General features: G+C 37.0%; 1 protein-coding gene across 1 annotated transcript in view; it reads right to left on the bottom strand.

Annotated features, from left to right (window-relative positions):
* Positions 1–19,087: 19,087 nt before the first annotated feature.
* The window catches only part of flvcr2b (FLVCR choline and putative heme transporter 2b), a 37,313-nt gene continuing 34,276 nt past the window's right edge, over positions 19,088–22,124 (bottom strand). The window contains exon 11 of the mRNA XM_057823434.1: positions 19,088–19,877. The gene's annotated coding sequence lies outside the window, so the exon portion shown is untranslated. The remainder of the gene's footprint in view (positions 19,878–22,124) is intronic.

Genomic DNA, 22,124 nt, shown 5'->3' with positions numbered 1-22,124 from the left:
TACGAGAAAAAAAAAGTCGTAATTGTACCCAACTTCACGTAATGTTACAAGAAATCCTAATGTTACATAATATGAGTAAACAAGTCATGTTATACAATGAAATGTAATATTAGGAGTAGAAAATTGTAATATTACGTAATACAAGATTAAAGTCTTAATATTACGAGACAAATATTTTATGATTATGACTTTTATCCCGTAATATTACAAGAATAAATTTGTGCGTCGTAATATTACAAGAAAAAAACGTCATAATACAACGCAACTTAACGTAATGTTACAAGAAGTCCTAATGTTACATAATAGGAGTAAAAAAGTACTGTTATAAATTTTTACAAAATATTATAGAAAAAAATCGTAATGTTTCGAAATACAAGACTAAAGTTGTAATACTGCGTAACTTCACGTAATGTTACAAGGTGTTACATTATATGAGTAAACAAGTCGTAAAGTTGTAAAATTTTACGTAACATTAGAGGAAAAAATCGTAATGTTACGTAATACGAAATTAATGTCTTAATATTAAGAGAAAAAAGTTGAAACACGATAAGATTGAAGTCGTAATACTATGTAATTTTACATATTATTACAAGCAGCGGTAATGTTACGTATATGAGTAAACATGCCGTAATGTTATAGTTACCATAGACTTCATTATGTATTGACAAGACATTCCCCATTCATTGAGCCATGCCTTCCCGAAGGGGGCTGTCCAACACTCCGCTTCATTTATTAGCAGGCAGTCGCATGCAGCGATCTAACGCCGGATTTAGGTTGAAAAAGTACAAAAGCTGTACTGCATACAAACAGGAAGGAATTTCTCAGGAGTTATTTGTTCGAGGTTTCAAAGTAATTATTATATTTTTCGTACAATGCATGCATTTTGAAACGTGAAAAAAATCAATGGTAGAAATTAGCCACTACAGCATTGGCATTATACTTCACAATATTTACGTTAAATAAATGCTACCTGCACGGTTTTTTTTTTTTGCTTTTAACCAAGAATCGAGACCCTTTTACGTCCAGATTTATAAATAATTCAGGGATTTTAGCATTTTTTCACAAGAATTTTCAATGGAAAAAGCTCTTTGTTTACATATGGCTGCCACTAATTTCCTTACTGACTAGCCTTATATTTTGCAATATTTACGTAAAATAAAAGCTACCGGCACGTTTTTTTTTTTTTTTTTTGCTTTTAACCAAGAATTGAGACAATTTTACTGTTATTCACAAGAATTTTTAACGGAAATAGCTCTTTGTCTGTTTCCACTCGGTCAGCTTTGACGGAGATAGGCTCCCTATGAATCGGCCCCGCGAACCGTGTCCCGTCAATACATTAAGAAGTCTATGGATATTACGTAATCTTATGAAAAAAAATCGTAATGTTATGTAACACCAGATTGAAGTCATAATATAACGAAATTAAAGTTGGAGTATTACGAGATTAAAGTCATAATACTATGAGTTTTAAGTCGAAATATTACAAAATTTAAGTTATTATGACTTTTATCCTGTAAAATTACGAGACTAAAGCCATATATCGTAATATTACGAGATTAAAGTTATGACATTAAATACGTAAAACCATGACTTTTATTCAATACCGTTGCGAGAATAAAGTCATACGTCATAATATAATGAGAAAAAAAAGTCGTATTACAAGATTAGTCATAATACGTAACGTTACCTAATTTTATGTAATATTACGAAATTAAATATTACGAGAATAAAGTCATGTCGAAAATCGAAATGTAACGAGATTAGTCATATTTCGAGAAAAAAGTATTACAATATGAGTCGTAAAACATAACGTTTTGTAATCTTGTGACAAAAAAGTTGCGTTCTTATCTAATCTTATTCTAATGTTATGTAATGTTACAAGATCAAACTCGCATCGTTACGAAAAAAAAAAGTCTTTATATTACGAGATTAGTCTTTTTGTAACACTGCGAGAATTTTTTTTTTAGCTTATTTAACCTAATATTACAAAAGTCGTAATGTTTACCAATTTTACAAAAATATTACGATCAAAGGTCGTAACAATACGTAATATTGTGGGGAAAAAACATACCGTTACGAAATTAAAATCGTTATATCATATATTTTTATCTAATATGTATGGATGTAGTGTGGCTGATTTAGCTAAATTGGCTACTATGTACATAAAATTACCTTGCATTATGACTTTTTCCCATATCACAAAAAAACGCAGTGACATAGTAATTCAACATATGACTTCTCATAGTATAAAGACTTTAGCATCACAATATTATAACTTTATACCGTACTTGTTGTTCACAACAGCTCAAAGCCACACACCGGCTTCAATGTTTGCTCCAAAACTCGCACCCTCGTGACCATGCGTATTGATCACCAAAGTGCTATCGATTGGCTAACGTTGGCTTCAGGCATTGAAGGTCAAAAGGGTCACGTCATTGATCCGCGTTATCGTCAGTCTGTTCTTGTCATGGTCGAATTTTGCTGTTTCTTTTAACAAAAGAAAAAAGCAGAGTGCTTTAATATATGAATTATTTCTCTTTTGATGAAATGCTATTTGTGGACGCGCCTTTGAAGTCTTTCAAATATGCTGATCTGGGCCGCCTCTCCTGTGTTGACAAATGTCCCGTTTAAAGAACCGCCAAAGCGATCCCCACTTGTTTGATGTTCGGCTAAGGCTTAGCCTCTGGCGTGTTATCTTTCGCCGTCAAAAGCGGCGTCTCCCGTCATGCACAAAATGCCGCCTGAAATCTCCTTTTCCCCGCGTGGTTCCTCTGGCGTCAGATGGCCCGAGTGTTGACTGCTAATCCTTGAACGATTGTCTTCTTCCCGCGCTTGGCGAGGCGGCGCATTCCGAGCAGGCCAGCGGGGTGTTTCATGTCCTTCTGTATTTTCAGGTGCTCGTCTTTTGTAAAAGTCGACTAGCGGTACTTTTAGTTTTTGAAAAATCTGTTCTCAAGTATTTTTGTATAGTTTAAAACAGTTAGCTAGCTAAATTACCCAATAGAAATTGACAACCAGTGTAAAATATGAACAGATTTGTGTCAAAACTATTTCTAAAAAAAGAAAATGCTAATCAAAGCTAGACTGCTATAAACTGAGCACCATGTTTCTCCGAAGACGTTTTGCTATGTAAAATAAACCAGTGTTCCCCAAATTTTTTTTGCTACCTACGAAAATGCTAACCAAACAAACCCTGTATCGAGATCTTTTTTAAACGAGTACCAAGTTTTCCCATTGAGTTTTTGCTACGTGCGAAAACGCTCATCAAAACAAGACCGTTAACAACTGAGGACCAGTTTTTCCCCAAAGACTTTATGCTACGTACGAAAATGCTAATCAAAATAAGACCCATTTCAAGACCCCTTTAAACTCAGGACCAAGTTTGCCTAAAGAGTTTTTGCCAAGTACAAAAATGCTAATCAAAACGAAAACTTAAGAAACTGAAAAATTAAGTTTTTCCAACGAGCTATAGCTACGTGTGAAAACGTTATTAAAAACAAGATCTTTATAGTATAGTAATACCTTAAGTTTTCGCTACGCACAAAAATGCTAATAAAAACGAGACCTCTTTAAACACAAGACCAAGTTTTCCCAAAGGGTTTATTCTAAGTCCGAAAATGCTAATCAAAACGAGAGCTTTATAAACTCACGACCAAGTTTTCCTAAAAGTTTTTGCTACGTACACAAAATGCTAATCAAAACGAGACCTGTTTCGAGACTAAGTTTTTGCGGCGTATGAACAGGCTCATCAAAACGAGAACTCTATAAACTGAAGACCAAGTTTTTTTTGCTATGTACGAAAACGCTAATTAAGACGAGTCCTCTTAATACACGGGAAAAAGTTCTCGCTACGTTTGAAAAGGCTAATTAAAACGAGAACTCTATAACTGAGGACCAAGTTTTCCTAAAGGTTTTTGCTACATACAAGAAATTCTAATCAAAACAAGACCTCTATAAACTGAGGACCAAGTTTGTTTTTTTTGCTATGGACGAAAATGCTAATCAAAACGAGTCCGCTTAAAACATAACAAGTTTTCCCAAACAATATATGCTACGTTCAAAAAAGCTAATCAAAACAAGATCTCTAAACTGCCGACCAAGTTTTCCTATGATTTTTTTTGCCACATGTAAAATTGCTAATCAAAACGAGACTTGTTTCGAGACCTCTTAAAGTTGAGACCTAGTTTACTCTACTTAGGAAAAGGCTAATCAAAATGAAACCTCTATCAAATGCGGACCAAGTTTTTAAAAGATTTTTTAATACGTACAAAAAAATTGTAATCAAAAGAAGACCTGTTTCAAGTTTTTGCTACGTATGAACAGGCTAATAAAAACGAGAACTCTATAAATTGAGGACCAAGATTTTTTTTTTTGCTATGTACAAAAATGCTAATCAAAACAAGTCTTCTTAACACATGGGAACAAGTTTTCCCAAACAGTATATGCTACCTACATAAAAGCTAATCAAAACGAGACCTCTTTAAACTCGAAACCAAGTTTTCCCAAAGAGTTGTTGCTACACACAAGAAATGCTAATCAGATCAAGACCTCCATAACGTGACGAACAAGTTTTCCGATGATTTTTTTTGCAATGTTCAAAAATGCTAATCAAAACGAGGCCTGTTTCAAGACTTGGGACCAAGTTTTTGCTACGTACGAAAAGGCTAATCAAAACGCGAACTCTATAAACTGAGGACCAATTTTCCTCAGATTTTTTGCCATGTACAAAAATGCTAATCAAAACGAGACTTCTTTAAACTCGAAACCAAGTTTTCCCCAAAGAGTTTTTGCGACGTACACAAATGCTAATCAAAATGAAGCCTGTTTTGAGACCTCTTTAAACTGGAAAAAAATGTTCCTTTATGTCAAAAAAATGCTAACCACAACCACCAATTCACGTGAAATGTATCCACAGCAACGAATTCGCCCTAATGTAGAGAACAGGAACCTCCATCCTCAATGTCAATCCGTCAACTACTTCTTATTACCCCTGTAGCCTGTTAGCTATGCATTCCCTTGAGTGACTGATCGTTTTACGTCCACTTTGCGGTACATAGAAAAGCAACAAACAAAAAAACGCGCTCGCGCGGAAACCAAAAGCAGTCGCTTATGGAAGTCAATTATTCCCTTTTTGGATTTCCTGTTACATTTTTTGAGGTCAACTGTATACCATTAGCATCAGTTTTTTTGATCAGCTGCTAAATTCTTGACCAGAACGTTTGGATTCCCCTGCCGGTAAAAAGTTGTGAGAATATAAGAAATGTTGTTTTTAATCCGTTGGGTACTTTTGATGATGATAGATGTCCAATTCTAAATTCTTGGTGATATCAGTGGAACTAAAATATGATCATTTGCTAAATGCTAATGTCAGGTGAATGAGCTAAACAATCCAACCAAGGCAATATTTTCATCATGAGTATTCCAATCCAAATCGGACTGGAAATTTTCGAGGGAAATCGTTGCGTGACTCATATTGAAAAATTTGGAAATAATTAAAACAGGTGTTGCGCCGTAATTTCCGGACAATAAACCGCTACTTTTTTCCCTCATTTTGAATCCTGTGGCTTAAAATCCAGTGTGGCTTATTTGTTGATTTATTTGGGTTAATAATAGGTAACACATTATTTGACAGCGGCGTCATAAGACTGCCATAAGACAGTCATAATTATGACATGACACTATCATGGGCATTAATGAATGCTTATGACGGTTGTCATTTAGTGTCATCCAGCAAATTATGTCACTAAGTCCATTTATGTCCAGCTCGGATCCATTCAAAAGTGAAATAATTTGCTGGATGACACAAAATGACAGTGTCGTTCAGGAAAATTTTGTCACTAACTCCATTTATGTTCTGCTTGATGTTTTACATCCATTCAAAAGTGAGATAATTACCCGAATAACACTAAATGACATCTGTTATAAGCATTCATTAATGTTCATGGCAGTGTCATGTCATAGATATGATAGTCTTATGACAGTCTTATGGCAATATTGTAAATAAACTGTTACCAAATACCATAAGTAGCAATTAATGAAACAACTAGAACAGTAACTGAAGAAATAATTAGCACAGAACATGAATTTTGATTGTAATTTACATCTGTAGCATTGCAATGCATGCTACGAGGCATGTTGGACGACAACAGTATTGACAGCAGGTGGCAGCAGAGGTTGAGCTTCCTGGGGCTAAAGTGTTACCGGTTAATATATTATCTTTTGGTGGAAATATTCCATGATACAGTGAGGATAGCTACGACTTATGGCCGAGTGCAGCATATCTATGAACAAATACCATTTTCGTGTCAAATTTGGTGAGTGGCGGCTTATAGTCCGGTGCGCCTTATAGTCCGAAAAGTTTTTTTTGTTTGTTTGTTTGTCTATAGAAATTATTTTTAAAATGATATGTATAAAAAAACATTACAATAGTTTTTACATATAAATATATTTTTAAAATATTTTTTTTTTAATTGTTTTGTTTTTACGGTCTAAAGAAATTATTTTTAAAATTATATGTATAAAAAACATTACAACAGTTTTTACAAATAAATTTAAACATTTTTAAAAAATGTTTTTTTTTTGGGGTCCGAAAATTTCGGTACATCTGAGGCATCCTAAACCAGGGGTCCCCAACCTATTCCACTAAGGCACACTGTGGGTGCAGGATTTCATTCTTACCAAACAAGATGACAACACTTTTTCCCCAATCTGGTGTTTTACAAGTGCAATCAGTTGATTGCAGTCAGGTGTGGCTTGTTTTAGCAGAAGCCTCATTGGTTCAACTGTCTCTGCTGGATCGGCTGGAACAAAAACCAGGACCCACAGTGTGCCTTGAGGACTGGGTTGAAAACCCCTGTGACCTAAACTACCCCGAGACTCCAACCAAAGTACTCTCATGAAATCCTGATGTGTGATTTCGTTCCACAGATGTTATTTTTTTCATGTAAGTTCATGTTCATGTCAGTGTCCCTCAGACGTGGACCCATTCTTGTGAGTTTCACTCTGAAGCCACCGCGTTGCATTACGGTAATGCACATAATGCTAACAATGATCCAAATGAGGGACGGCTAGCTTGACTTTGTTGTTCCATGTGGAGGCTGGCCTGACCACAGTAATTTTGGAAGTTAGCATGGTCACACAGATTAATACGATAATAACTCTGATGCAGATCGGACTTTTGGATGCAAAATTAGTGGTGTTTCCCCCACCTCCAGAACATTGATGCCTTTTTACATTACTTACAGTGGCTTGTACTGGCTGAAAAAGTATATAGTCAATACTGTATATAGTCCAGTGCGGCTATCTATGAACAAATACCATTTTCATGTCAAATTTGGTGGGTGACGGCTTATAGTCAGGTGGGCTTTATAGTCCGAAAATTATAGTTTTTTTTTTTTTTTTTTTCTTTACAGTTTAAAGAATTACATTTTTTAAATTATATGTATAAAAAATACAATAGTTTTTACATATAAATTTAAAAATATTTTTTTAAATAAATTAAACATTTTTTGTTGTTGTAATTGTTTATTTATTTTTTATTGTTGTTGTTTATTGGTTGTTTGTCTCCATGTGCCCTGCAACTGGCTGGCAACTAGTTTAGTGTGTACCCTGCCTCCTGCCCGTTGTTAGTTGGGATAGGCTACAGCACCCCCGCAAATCTTGTGATGCTAAGCGGTTCAGAGGATAAATGAATGCATGCATGTATGAAAGTATCTTTTTCAGGTATGTTGTCGGTTTAGCTTCATAAGGAAAACCCATCAGCCAAGTCATAGAGTATATCAACAGATGTGGCTCGAGAACAACGCTGGAATCACGGCACGGCTTCAGCTTATCCTAAGGGGTATTTATGGAAACAACCGCATCATAAAAATGTGATTAATACACTGCCTCAAGAGTCCACGTATGAATAAATGATAGACCGGACAGTTTTTCGGTGATAGAAAGACAAATGTGGCGGCAATTGTTTCAGAGTGAGTTCCAACTTTAACTGTATGTCGCTGGGAGATGAATAAACTGAAGAAAATCACAAAATTGTACACTTAGTACAAGTTTTTTTTCTCTAGGATGTTCCAACTGTAGCCAAAAGTCTTTATGAAACACCCACAGAAGTTTGTTGTCATCCATTTTTTGATAGACTTGATGGCTCCTGGCAGTCACCGCCAAACTCGCACTGATGTTACGTTTTGCCGCGGTTGCTAAAGTGCCTGTGTTGTGATTTTTAGCCGAGATCCAAGTTGGCTTTACAAAGGGCGCTTGTGTTTGTTTTCACTTGTTTCAATCATCCAGTGCAGAGCTTAGTTTTATTTATTTTTCGGCTTAAAAAAGGAAAGGTCAAAAGATGAACGCTCACCTTGGCTCAATGTCATTGGCAGCTATTAATCTGGCCAAAAATCTTGAATCAGACCTGAAATCTGACAGCTATCTGACATTTTTTACGGATTATACCCATTACCAAAAATGTAGCCAGAATCAAGGGGGTTTTTTTGAGCGAAAAAGACATGGAAAAAGGTATCCATGGATTTATGTTTGCAATGGCGTATTTATAGAGATGATATAAAAACAATTATACTGGAAGCTGCGGCGAATACATAATGCTGCTACAAGTGATTAAAATCAATTAATAAATTCATTGCCCAAAAATTTTATCTTTTTTTTGCAATTTGGGTCCCTTTGAATTGCCTTGTGTTGAATTGTGCTATATAAATAAATTTGCCTTGCCTTGCCCTGTTTGTATGTAATGTGAGGCTGTGCACGGCAGTAATTAGAGCGAGAGTGAGTTCACTGCTACACTCAGGTTGGGTTGCTGAATTAATAATACAGTTATCCCTCGTTTTTCGCGGTTAATGGGGACGAGAACCCGCCGCGAAAAGTGAAAAACCAGGAAGGAAAATGGATCTGATTACCGTAAATTTCGGACTATTAGCCGCTACTTTTTTCCTTCACTTTGAATCCTGCGGCTTATAGTCCAATGCGGCTTATTTGTTGATTTTTTTTTTAAGTTATTAGGTAACACTTTATACGACAGCGACATCATAAGACTGTCATAATTGTGACATGACACTATCATGGGCATTACTGACTGCTTATGACGGATGTCATTAGATGTCATACGGCAAATTATGTCACTAACTCCGTTTATGTCCAGTTTGGATCCTTTACTTCCATTCAAAAGTGAGCTAATTTGCCAGATAACACTAAATTCCATCCGTTATAGGCATTTATGATTGTTTATGACAGTGGTATGTAGGGTTGTTCCGATCTGTTTTTTTTTGCTCCCGATCCGATCCCGATCGTTTTAGTTTGAGTATCTGCCAATCCCGATATTTCCCGATCCGATTGCTTTTTTTTTTTTTGCTCCCGATTCAATTCCAACCATTCCCGATAATTTTTCCCGATCATATACATTTTGGCAATGCATTAAGAAAAAAATGAATAAAACTCGAATATATACATTCAACATAGAGTACATAAGTACTGTATTTGTTTATCATGACAATAAATCCTCAAGATGGCATTTACATTATTAACATTCTTATTGTGAGAGGGATCCACGGACAGAAAGACTTGTGACTTGGTATATTGTGACTAAATATTGCCATCTAGTGTATTTGTTGAGCTTTCAGTAAATGATACTGTAGCCATGGCCAAATACATGATGGGAAGTGGAACCATGACTGTGCGTAGTGCTACCAATTGATATATCTTCTCTGCATTGGGAAGTAACATAAGGTGTTAAGAAATAGATCAATTGCTACCTTGCTTCCCCACATTGCTTCCCTTGATATTTCTAATCGTTGGGAGAAGGACTGTAAGGCTTTAGACAATTAAAAAAACGGCTCAAAAGGCTGCCAAAATTCACTCTACTCATTTTACGCTGCCTTTTATCTCTCTATATAGGTAAAACGGCGCCATTACCGATTGAGCGCGACAATGCGTGAGTGGTTCGTGCAGCGCACGCATTAATTGCATTAAATATTTTGACGTGATACATTTTTTAAAAAAAACAATTACCGCTGTTATCGGGATAAACTTGATAACCCAACATTAAGCCTAAACTAAAGACTCTGGATGAGTAACATATTATGTCTGTCCCGTTAAATACAATTAGAAAAAGATTTAATCAAAAAAAAAAAAATATATATATATATATATATATTTATATATATATATATATATTAAAAAAAGGCATGGCCGATATTTTTTTGCCAATTCAGATACTAAATGACGTGATCGGACCCGATCGATCTCTAGTGGTATGTCACAATTATGATTGTCTTATGGCACCACTGTCAAATAAAGTGTTACCAAATACCATAACTAGCAATTAATGAAACTGGAACAGTAACTGAAGAAATAATTAGCACAGAACATGAATTTTGATTGTTATTTACATCTATAGCGCTGCAATGCATGCTAGGAGGCATGTTTGATGACAACAGTGTGGACAGCAGGTGGCAGCAGAGGTTTTTTGTCTCTCCCAAAGGAGCAGTGATGGCCAAATAAAGCTTCTTGAAGCAATGACGCTTCAAAGGTTCATGGTGGTTTTTTTGGTCATATGATGCCGCTGTCAAATGCAGTGTTACCGGATGATATCTTTCGGTGTAACTATCTCATAATACAGTGATGACAGCTGCGGCTTATAGTCCAGTGTGGCTTATCTATGAACAAAAGCGGTTTTCGTCTCAAATTTGGTGGGTGGCGGCTTATAGCCAGGTGCGCCTTATAGTGCGAAAATTACAGTAGTTGGTCTCTCCCTGCAATTGACAAAATTTTTTTCAACAAGACACGTTGCACCAGGAGAGCAGTCTTACCCAGACGGGACCTTCCCTGCTAGATATGTGAGAGATTCCTGGGATCACTGGAAGCCAGCATGTCTAACTATCCTATCTGTGGAAGATATCAAGGATATTTGTTTGTTTGACGTGACGGTTGTGAGGTTCCTTCCGCTTGGCTTAGGAAGTGCCCCGCTATACCGGAAAGTTCCCAAGACAGCAGCTTTCAAGAAAATCAACAAATTGACCAGGGATCAAACAGTTCGATTCAAGGCATTGGAAGACCGTGCCAAGGCTCGGATCGAGAACTGGCTCCGTGGACTCACGGTTTGGTCCGAGGAAGGATGGAGAAGAGTGGATGCTACCTTGCGCCAGGTGACGGAACTGTCGGGGCAGACCGCGACTATTGGCAATAACTTAAGGGACCTAAGGTCTGCCTACACCATGAGGAACGCAAAATTGACTGAAGACCAACCGTATTTGGACATATTAAATTCTTATTCGGCTTAATTCGATTATAATTTGCCTTTACCTTTCCCGAACACCCTTACCCCACCCTTCCCTTCTCCTGGAGAGAGCCGCGCAGATGGCCATATCTCTTGCCCTTGATCTCTACCCAAGGCCGGTCGCAGGGCCCTGCGACTCTTTATTTTTTCTACAGACACGTACAAACACCGATACACTTGTGCATACACACACTCACACACAGCCTTTTTCTTACCCCCCCCATACTGGTAGTTTTCGTACAAAAAATCCCTGCACGTGACCTGTGCGTCATGTCATACCCATGCTATGTTGTATGATATATGTGTGTCTACTTGTAACTTGCTCTGTAATTTCTGAAGAAGAGAGAGAAGTGGCGGCGCGGAACAAAGCCTGCAGCGGCCCGATGCTCACTCATCGAACGGAGTTTCTGTTGTCATCTTGTGAGAGCTGGTGTCAATGACAAATAAATCTCTGAATCAATCTACCGAATACCATAACTCGCAATAATTAGCACAGAACATTAATTAGGGCCCGAGCACCAACATGGTGCGAAGGCCCTATTGTTCTGCAAAGGATTATTATTATTCTTTCTTCATGCCACATGAAAATGGCCCATTTGGAGGTCTTAACATGCTCAAAAACTCACCAAAATTTGCAAACATGCGGATTCGCGAAAATTTCGATAATTTGGCAACATTGTGAAAAAAATGTCAAAAAATGGCTCAGTGGCGCCCCCTGGAATTTTTACAAAAGGCCTCTCGATTTAGGTTTTTTCAGCGTAGAGCGATGAAATTTGGAGAGTCAATATATTGTGCAAAGCTGCTCCAAAAAGTCTCTTGCCAAACCCAACAGGAAATCGGATATTTTGGATTGAATATTGAAAAACATGCCATTTTTGTAGAAAACCAGCGTACACGTTTGAGACCATTGCGCCGAGGCAGTTAGTTGGATCCTCCTCAAAATTGGTGAGACTCTTCATGAGACATATGAGAAGTTATCAAAATGGTGAGTTTTCATTCACGGGCCTGACCTGGGCGGAGTACCAAAGTTGGGCTTATTTGGGGATTAGGGTTAAGGTTTAGGGTTAGGGCTTTTCAGGGCAAATGAAAACAGCCAATTTGAAGTTCTGAACATGCTCGAAAATGCACTAAAATTTGCACATATCAAAATGGTGAGTTTTCATTCACGGGCTGACCTGTGCGGGGGGGGGGGGGGGGGGGGGGGTTTGAGTTAGGGTTTAGGGTTCAAACTCTGCTACTTCTTCTGTGGGAGAAAAAAATACTATGTACTTTTTAATGACATATATTAGGGATAAAACTACTTCTGTTGGAGAAAAAAATACTATGTACTTTTCAATGAAATATACAGTTTTAGGGATAAATTGGTTCATCTGATGACAGCAGTGAAGAACTGCTTAGAATCATTAAGGCTGTTGCTTCACACTCTGCTACTTCATCTGTTGCAGAAAAAAAGATACGATGAATTTTTCATCATGCCAAAGTCGATGGGGTGCCAAAGTCGGACATTTTATCGACAAAACACCAAATTCAGAAAATGACTAATAACTCCCCCATACAACATTCAATCTTTTTCATATTTGGCATGTACGTGATGTATCCCAGCCTGAACTCGACTTCATTGAAGTATCACCCATTAGGCCTGGCGCCCCCTGCTGGGAACAGGAAATGTTTGATTGTTATTTACATCTGTTATGCTGCAATGCATGCTAGGAGGCATGTTGGGTGACAACAGTGTTGGCAGCAGGTGGCAGCAGAGTTTGTCTCCTCCAAGGGAGCAGTGATGGCCAAATGAAGCCTCTTGAAACAATGATAGTTTTTCAGCAAAATGGTTCAAAGCTTGTCAAATAAAACTTAAAGTGTTAATATTTATTGGTGTAATTATCCCACATAGTTGATGTGAGAGCAGAAGATGCAGAGGACAGGGTTAGATGGAGACAAATGATTCGCTGCGGCAACCCCTGATTGTTATCTACACCCATACAAGTATCGGTGCAACACTAATGAAAATGTTATATTTCGAACAACGTATAAAGAAAGACAAAGTGTCCTTTGTAGATGATTCCAAGTGGCGAGCAAAGCCAAGAAGAAAAGACTGGAAGACTTAAACATCGCATGACCATAAAGGCAGCGCGAGCCAAGGCATCAAACGTTCATATTATATATCATAAAACATACGGCTTCCCATAACGACGCTCTGTCCGATCGCTTTCTCAGAAACGGGACACCCCCGACGGGATCTCGCAATGAGAAACCTTCATTTCCTCGCAAATCCCATTCCAAAATATTAGTTTTAGAGCGGCAAAGCGTTTGACGTCAGATTGGCCGTGAGGATTTACAGGATGAGTTCATCTTGGAAGCCCGTCGACGCCGCTGAACGTTTCATTTCCTACTTTGGGAGGACGATTTCCACGCCAGATTGAGAGTACGCACTTATAGATGATGAGGCGGTCGAGAGCAGAGGTGTCCAACTCATTTTTGTCCCGAAATAAGATATTGAATTTGCTAGTATGCATACTGTATAACATTTTCCTGAAAATATTTCGTTTAATTCCTGAAAAAAATCCATTTTTATCCTTGAAAATATATGACTTTCCTCTCAAAAAGTGGCAACTTTCATTCCACAAAATATTTTTCTTTTTCTCAAACATATTCCGATCGATCGGGTCCGATCACGTCATTTTCAAAGTATCAGAATCGGCAAAAAAAATATCGGCCATGCCTTTATATATCCTTTATATATATATATATATATATATATATATATATATATATTTTTTTTTTTTTTTTTTTTAATTAAATCGTTTCTAATTGTATTTAACGTTACAGACATAATATGTTACAGTCATCCAGAGTCTTTAGTTTAAGCTTAAGGTAGGGTTATCAAATTTATCCCGATAACGGTGGTAATTAATTTTTTAAAAAATGTATCACGTTAAAATATTTAACGCAATTAATGCATGCGCTGCACGACCCACTCACGCATTGTCGCGCTCAATCTGTAATGGCGCCGATTTACCTATATAGAGAGATAAAACGCAGCGTAAAAGAAGTAGATTGAATTTTGGCAGCCTTTGGAGCCTTTTTTTAATTGGCTAAAGCCTTACAGTCCCTCTCCCTACGATTAGAAATATCATGGGAAGCAATGTGGGGAAGCAAGGTAGCAATTGATCTTTTTCTTAACACCTTATGTTATTTCCCAACGCAAAGAAGATATATCAATTGGTAGCACTACGCACAGTCATGGTTCCACTTCCCATCATGCATTTGGGCATGGCTACAGTATCATTTACTGAACGCTTAACAAATACACTACATGGCAATATTTAGTCACAATATACAAAGTCACAAGTCTTTCTATCCGTGGATCCCTCTCACAGAAAGAATGTTAATAATGTAAATGCCATCTTGAGGATTTATTGTCATAATAAACAAATACAGTACTTATGTACTGTATGTTGAATGTATATATTCGTCCGAGTTTTATTCATTTTCTTCTTAATGCATTGCCAAAATGTATATGATCGGGAAAAATGATTGGGAATGATTGGAATTGAATCGGGAGCAACAAAAAAAAAGCAGTCGGATCGGGAAGTATCGGGATCGGCAGATACTCAAACTAAAACGATCGGGAGCAAAAAAACATGATCGGAACAACCCTAAACTTTATTCGTCGGAAACTTTTCCCTTGTTTCAGATTTTATGAGGCCTCTTGTCGTCGCACAAACATCCGAGCGACGCAATAAACCCAACTTTCCACCCCAAGTGAGACGTCGTCCGGGCTTCCCGACGTAATCGCATTTTCTGGCTTTACTGCAGTGCATAGAGTTCACCGCACAAAAACAAATATTGTGTTTCAAACCCTTGCACCTTTTAACACCTCTCACCTCTGCGGCACCATAACTCACACTCTACTCAATTCCCCTTCACATTCTGAAACAGCTCATACACACACATATATACTTATTAGATACAAAAACATGTCAGCTACCGTATTTTCCAGACTACAGTCCCTGACAAGTCTTGTCGCTTATCCATTTTGTAGAAACAATTGCTAATAACCTGACTTAATTATTCAACTGGTTTCAGAAATGGCCACCACCAAACTTCACTGTTTTCTGAGTGAATCCCGGATCCATGCGGGCTCCAGTAGGTCTCCTGCAATATTTGCGGCGACTGTGGTGTAATTCAATGGAAGATTCATCTGAAAAATCCACCTTTTGCCACAAAACAGTGAAGTTTGGTGGTGGCAAAATCATGGTCTGGGGTTACATCCAGTACGGGGGTGTGCGAGAGATCTGCAGGGTGGAAGGCAACATAAATAGTCTGAAATATCAACAAATCTTAGCTGTCTCTTACATTCCTAATCATAAATTCTGCAACAGGATGGTGCTCCATCGCATACTTCAATCAAGATCCTCCAGGGCTGGCCAGCCCAGTCACCAGACATGAACATCATTGAGCATGTCTGGGGTAGGATGAAAGAGGAAGCATGGAAGACGAAACCCAAGAATGTTGATGAACTCTGGGAAGTATGTAAGACTGCTTTCTTTGATGTTCCTGATGACTTCATCAATAAATTGTACGAATCCTTGCCGAACCGCATGGATGCAGTCCATGGAAGTCATACAAAATATTAAATTTGGATCTCACAGCATCACTACTTAATTTGCTTATGTTATGTAACATATTTTTGTATTTGAACTACATTTTCTGTTCAATTTTCACACTACTTTCTGTAGACAACAAAACTTTTGTCTTGCCAAAATTTGACCTTTATGTCTTCACTAAATGATAAATCTTTTTTCAGTGAAACAAATATATTTTTGTACATTCAACATCATTTGGGAGGGTCTTAGCTTTCATATGAGCCATTTCTGATACAAATTGAATGAAAAAACTAATAGAGGCCTTTTTTTTTTAAATTCAAAGGGGCGCCACTGAGCCATTTTATTAAATATTTTCACAACGTTGCTAAATTATTGAAATTTACGTGAAGCCGCATGTATGTGCCAATTTTGTTTAGTTTTTGAGCATGTTCATACTTTAAAATTGGCCATTTTGAGACAAAATGCTGAGGGTCTTTTCACATTCCTGTTTGGACACCGCCGCTTCAACGAAAACTCAATATTTTTCATGAGATACCTGAACACATGTCTTAAGGCTCCCCTGATGCAGGTTTAAGGTCAATCGATTACTTTCCTGAGGAGGAGGAGCCTTGCTCGTAAAAAAGGCGTTTCCTGTTCCCACTAGGGGGCGCCAGGCCTAATGCGTAATATGTCAATGCAGTCGTGTTCAGGCTTGGAAACCTCACATGCATGCCAGATATGAAAAGGATTCAATTCAATTCAATTCAATTCAGTTTTATTTGTATAGCCCTAGATCACAACAACGCCGTCTCAAAAGGCTTTGCAGAGGCAATATGATACACAATCAGAAACAGCAAATGAAACAACAAAGATGAATAAATAAAGTCCTGGGTATCCCCCATCCTTAGACCCTCCATGTCGGCAAGGAAAAACTCCAAAAACTCCAGTCTTCGGGAGAAAAACGATTGCAAAAAGGATTGCACCTTGTATCAGGAAGTTATTATTTAGTGAATTGGCGTGTTGCCAAAAAAACACCCAACTTTGGTACCCCGCTCAGGTCAGGCCCGAGAATGAAAACTCACCATTTTCATAACCTAACATCTCATATGTGTCATGAACAGTCTGACCAATTTTGAGGAGGGTCCAACTAACTGCCTCGGCATAATGGTCTCAAACGTGCACTCTGGTTTTCGACCAAAATGGCATGTTTTTCAACATTCGATCCAAAATACCCGATTTCCTGTTGGGTTTGGAATATGGGTGCTATAGACTTTTTGAGGCAGTTTTAGACAACGTATTGACTCCCCAAATTTCATCACTCTACGTTGAAAAACATCAAAGGAAAGGCCTTTTTTTTTTTTAATTCAAGGGGGCGCCACTGAGCCATTTGAAAACATTTTTTTGCAATGTTGAAAAATTATCGAAATTTACGCGAAGTCGCATGTATGTGCAAATTTTGGTGAGTTTTCGAGCATGTTTAGGCCTTCAAATTGGCCATTTTCATTTGCCATGAAAACAAAAATAATAATAAACATTTGCATTACAATAGGGCCTTCTCACGCTTAGTGCTCGGGCCCTAATAATTAAAAGTCAGGTTATTAGCAATTGTTTCTACAAAATGGATAAGCGACAAGACCTTTGTTAGGGACTGTATATCGACCATACAAATGTTGAGACCCAGCCTACACCTTGCATCTCGTGGATGTATTCAGTTCACAGGTTGCTAAACTGTTAAAGAGTTTGACCAAAGTTTTGACTTTTATGTAAATTTTGCATATCTGATTTGATTGTGAATTTGCCCTTTGTAATCGCATTAGTAGTGTGAAAGCCAGTTATTTTCTTTACATTATTATTTAACTTAATACTTTTTAGAAACAACAACAACAAAAAGAAACCTTCGCGATCATTGCCGAGCAGAGCGCACAAATCATGAACCCAATCGAAAATTGTCCGCCGTGGCTTGAAAGCGTCCAGTCACGGTGGCGGCGCTTCCTTTGAACCCACTGACGCCCCGCCCCCAATGTCGGGAAAGTGCCGCCACATCTTACAACGTGTCAGCGACGCCATCTGCTCAGTCTGGAAATGAGCTGTTTTGGTTTCCATTCCAACAATAAAATGCAAAGAACATATACTGTAAAACTACAAGTGGTGCCTTGCTCGAGTTGTAAATGACTCGTTTCATGAAACATTTGGAGTAGTTGGGGCATTTTTTGTGGTTAAACTTTGGCTTTGAGGAGTCGAGTTTCATTGCGGAATGTTCCAAAATTTGTACGGGAAGAGTGAAGATGAAACCTTTGTCGTGAAAAAACGATTCACATTTAATCGCATTCACTGGACAAGGTGAAACTATGCAAACATTAAAAATTGGGATATTTGGTAAGTAAATATTTTTTCAATAGAAGTCTTGAGCTAAACCACTCGAGGTCCACATTTTGTGTCTTTTTTTCCCCTTTTATGAGAACAAAATGTTTGAAAAATAAAACTATTTACTGCTTAAATTTTTTTAACGCAGTTCTAAAAATGTTACTGTTGTTGCCTTTTTTTAATGGAATTTAAAAAAAAACATGAATTTAAATAAAAAACATCAAGAGAATATTTATTTTTAAAGAACACAATTATTTGAAAAAATAATATTTACTGCTTTAATTTTATTTATTTGAAATAATAAAGTTATGACAGTATTATTTCTGTTTCACCCTATTTTTATGGAATTAAAAAATTACTGTTTCACCCTATTTTTATGGAATTTAAAAAAATTAAAATACATGAATTTAAAGATATGTATATTTTTTCCTTTTCAATTAAAGAAAATATTTTGAAAATTAGTCCATTTACTGTCTAATTTTTTATTTATTTTATTTATGAGAAATAATTAATGAAGTTACAAAAGTTTACCGTTTCCCCATTTTTTTATGGAATTAAAAAAATAAAAATACATGAATAATAAAATGAATAAAATATTTTGTTCCTTTTTAATTCAAGAACAAAACATTTAAAATATAAAAGATTACTGCTTTAAAAAATATTCGAAAAAAATAAGTTATTAAAATATTTGCAGTTTTTATGGAATTAAAAAGTAAAAATACTTGAATAATAAAATCAATATTTCATTCCTTTTTAATTGAAGAACAAAATGTTTAAAATATATAAGATTATTTACTGCTTTGAAAAATTATTTTTGGGGAAAAATATAATTAAGGTATTCAAATATTATTTGCCGTTTTAATGGAATTAAAAAATGTAATTACATGAATAAAAAAAAAAGTTTTTAGTACATAATTTAGTGTTCTTCGATAAGCTGCAAGTAAATTTAAAAACTTTCCCTTTTTGCTTTTTTAATGACAACTAAAATGCATGAGAGGAATGTGAAGTTTTCTTTCCTTTGAAATTAAAAAATTAAAAATATAGCGTACATTTAAAAAAAATGCTGTCTCCCCCCTTTAAAAACTGTAAATTTTATATAAATGTAATGTGACAAAGAATCACTCTATTACTTTAAAAATAAACTCATAACAATAAATGTAAGAAAGCATTACCACTAGCCTGAAGCCTTAAAGCAATGACGCCACCTTGTGGCCATAAGAGGAGGCGCAATCAGGTTCTGTAAAGGGGAAAAAACAAAGGTCTCATTCCATTTTTTTTATCATGTTAAAGTGTAAACATGAATATGACATAAATATACATTCATATGTAAATATGTGTGTATAAAGCGTACAAATCACGTCATATTTTGTGCTTGAAATTAGTCATAAATACATTTTGATTATCTAGAAAATTCATAGTTTCAATACTGTTGCTGGTAAAATTGTCAAGTGATTCGGGATTGTCCGAGGTATTCGTCAGAATTGACGTCAAGTTGCATATTGGAATTCATTTGTCTTGTATTACAGTTGTACATATAGCGCTCTTGTCAGGTGTAAACGATGCGATTGGTCTGTTGTAAGTGCTTTGCTGGTTTAAAACTTGGTTTGTTGGATGATGACGGCGCTCCCCCGCGGGCTGTCGGCTGGTCCCTGCGTAACCAGACACAAAAACATTCAAGTTATTTGGAATTCCACTGTGAATTTTAAGGAGTTTATTCACTAGTAGACGTCCAAATGAAATGGATTGGACGTCTAGTGCTATCAATGGGAGCCAATGCGTTATGAATAAACTGTCACTTCAGGAACTTTCACTTCCAGCTAAGCTTTTTTTCCCCCACTTTTACAACTTTACAGAAAGAAAATCTATAAACTACAGTCATATTTTTGTGTCTGAGTAATTAATATAATACCTAATTTGCATAATACATGAAACAATGTATTTTAAAAAAATATTATCCTTTATTATTCTACAGGTAGTGCCCAGGTTACAAACGACTTCCGTTCCTACGCTGGCGACGTAACACGAATTTCCGCTCAAGTTGGAATTAACCCTTTAAGTACCCCTAAATTTCAAAATAACTATCCAAAAAGTCTTTTTTTGTATCCTTGTATAAAGTATTGCATTTTGTTTAATGAGGCAGACAGGCAGCTCCTGGTTGACCTAGGGAGACGTCTGAGATTTCCAGACACCATAGCTGTAACATCACTTCGTCCAGACATGGTTTTGATGTCTGCGGCAAGCAAACAGGTGGTGCTGCTGGAATTTACTGTCCCCTGGGAAGACCGTGTAGAGAAAGCTAAGGAGAGGACGAGGGCCAAATATGCGGACCTGGTAGTGGAGTGCCGGCGAAATGGTTGGAAGGCCCGCTGTGAGCCTATTGAAGTGGGCTGCAGGGGCTTTGCAGGTCAGTCTCTGCACCGGGTCTTGGGACTCTTGGGGATTTGGGTAGTGCACAGGAGACGAGCTATCAAGAACATCTTGGAGGCTGCTGAGAAGGCTTCACGGTGGCTCTGGCTAAGGACGGGAGGACACGTGGCGAAGTGCACTACCTGGACACGAGTCGGGGCCCGATCAACCCTGGCTGGGTCTCTCGGGTATGATGTAAGACCCGAAACACCCTATGACCCCCCCCCGGGTACAACACTGACGATGTGTCCAGGTTGCACCATAGGGTGTATTCACCTATCAATAATGGAGGATACACTGCCCTCTGGTGACAGCGTTGGGTCTGGTTGGACTGTCGCCCTGTATGACTGAGAATCAGACTGAGGTGTATAGGGATAAAGGATAGCTGCGCTTTGGTTTGGCCCACATAAGGCTGTAAGTTGTTTCAGCTAATATACATTCTTGTATGTATTTGTAATGAAATTCAGAGCTACAGTTTGTGAAGTTACGTGTGAGCGAGAATTGTAAACACATGAGCATTCGTAGCATTTAAGCTAGCAGACTTTTGTTAGACAAACTAGGCTAATTGAACCTACTAAATTTACATATTGATCAAATTTAATGGACGTTTGAACACCAATTGTTTTGTGTCAAGTGTTTGATTGATAAAATGCGTGTTAAAAGTGAAGGAAGTAAAAAGCTTCAGAAAGAACAATTATCTTGTTTGCTGTCTGTCAAGCTGAACAGCTTCACGTTTAGTGAGGACAGAACACAGCATATTAATAAAGTAAAGTAAAAAAACAAGATACTGTGAGATACAATAAGATATTGTTTGTGCAACTAGAAAAAAAAAACCCACAGGACACAAAATGTCGGACAAGACTCTGCCGTCGTGAAGTCGAGTACATCGCAACCCGGGGATTACATGTACTGTATTAAGTATTTTATTGAACTTTCTCAACTTGATTTACATTTACTTGAAAGACAATACACAAGTGAAAGATTTCATTTTTTTGTTGGGGCAAACAGATGATCATTTTTAAAAAAAATATATATATATATGTGTCAAATATATATGTGTCATATATTTAATTAAAATAGATATATTTATTTAATATTTATGTTTTTGGGTGAAAACTTTTTTTTGTTGGAATTATTCAAGTGTTTTTGTTTTGGTGATTTCATTTTCAGTTTTTCAATGTATATTTTTCTTTTTTGTGGATTTTGTTTTTCAGTGAAAAAAAAAAAGTAAAAAAAATGTTTGAGTTAAAATTTTATTTCATGATTTAAAATTTTGTATATGAACTAGGGCTTTGCTGTGTGGAGATACAGATCTTAGCTCTGCCCAAATTGGTTTAGGGACATTTTGGGGACAATATCAGGTCACTTCCTGTTGATTTGGGGACATTTGAGGGACACGTCCTGGTCATATCAGGTCATTTGGGGACATTTGGAGGGCATGTCCTGGTCATATAAGGTAATTTGGGGGGGCGTGTCCTGGTCATATCAGG

The sequence above is a fragment of the Corythoichthys intestinalis genome, chromosome 19 (assembly GCF_030265065.1).
Source record: "Corythoichthys intestinalis isolate RoL2023-P3 chromosome 19, ASM3026506v1, whole genome shotgun sequence".
Lineage (NCBI taxonomy): Eukaryota > Metazoa > Chordata > Actinopteri > Syngnathiformes > Syngnathidae > Corythoichthys > Corythoichthys intestinalis.
Note: the sequence above shows the minus strand (reverse complement) of the source record. Positions and strands in the feature narration are given on the sequence as shown.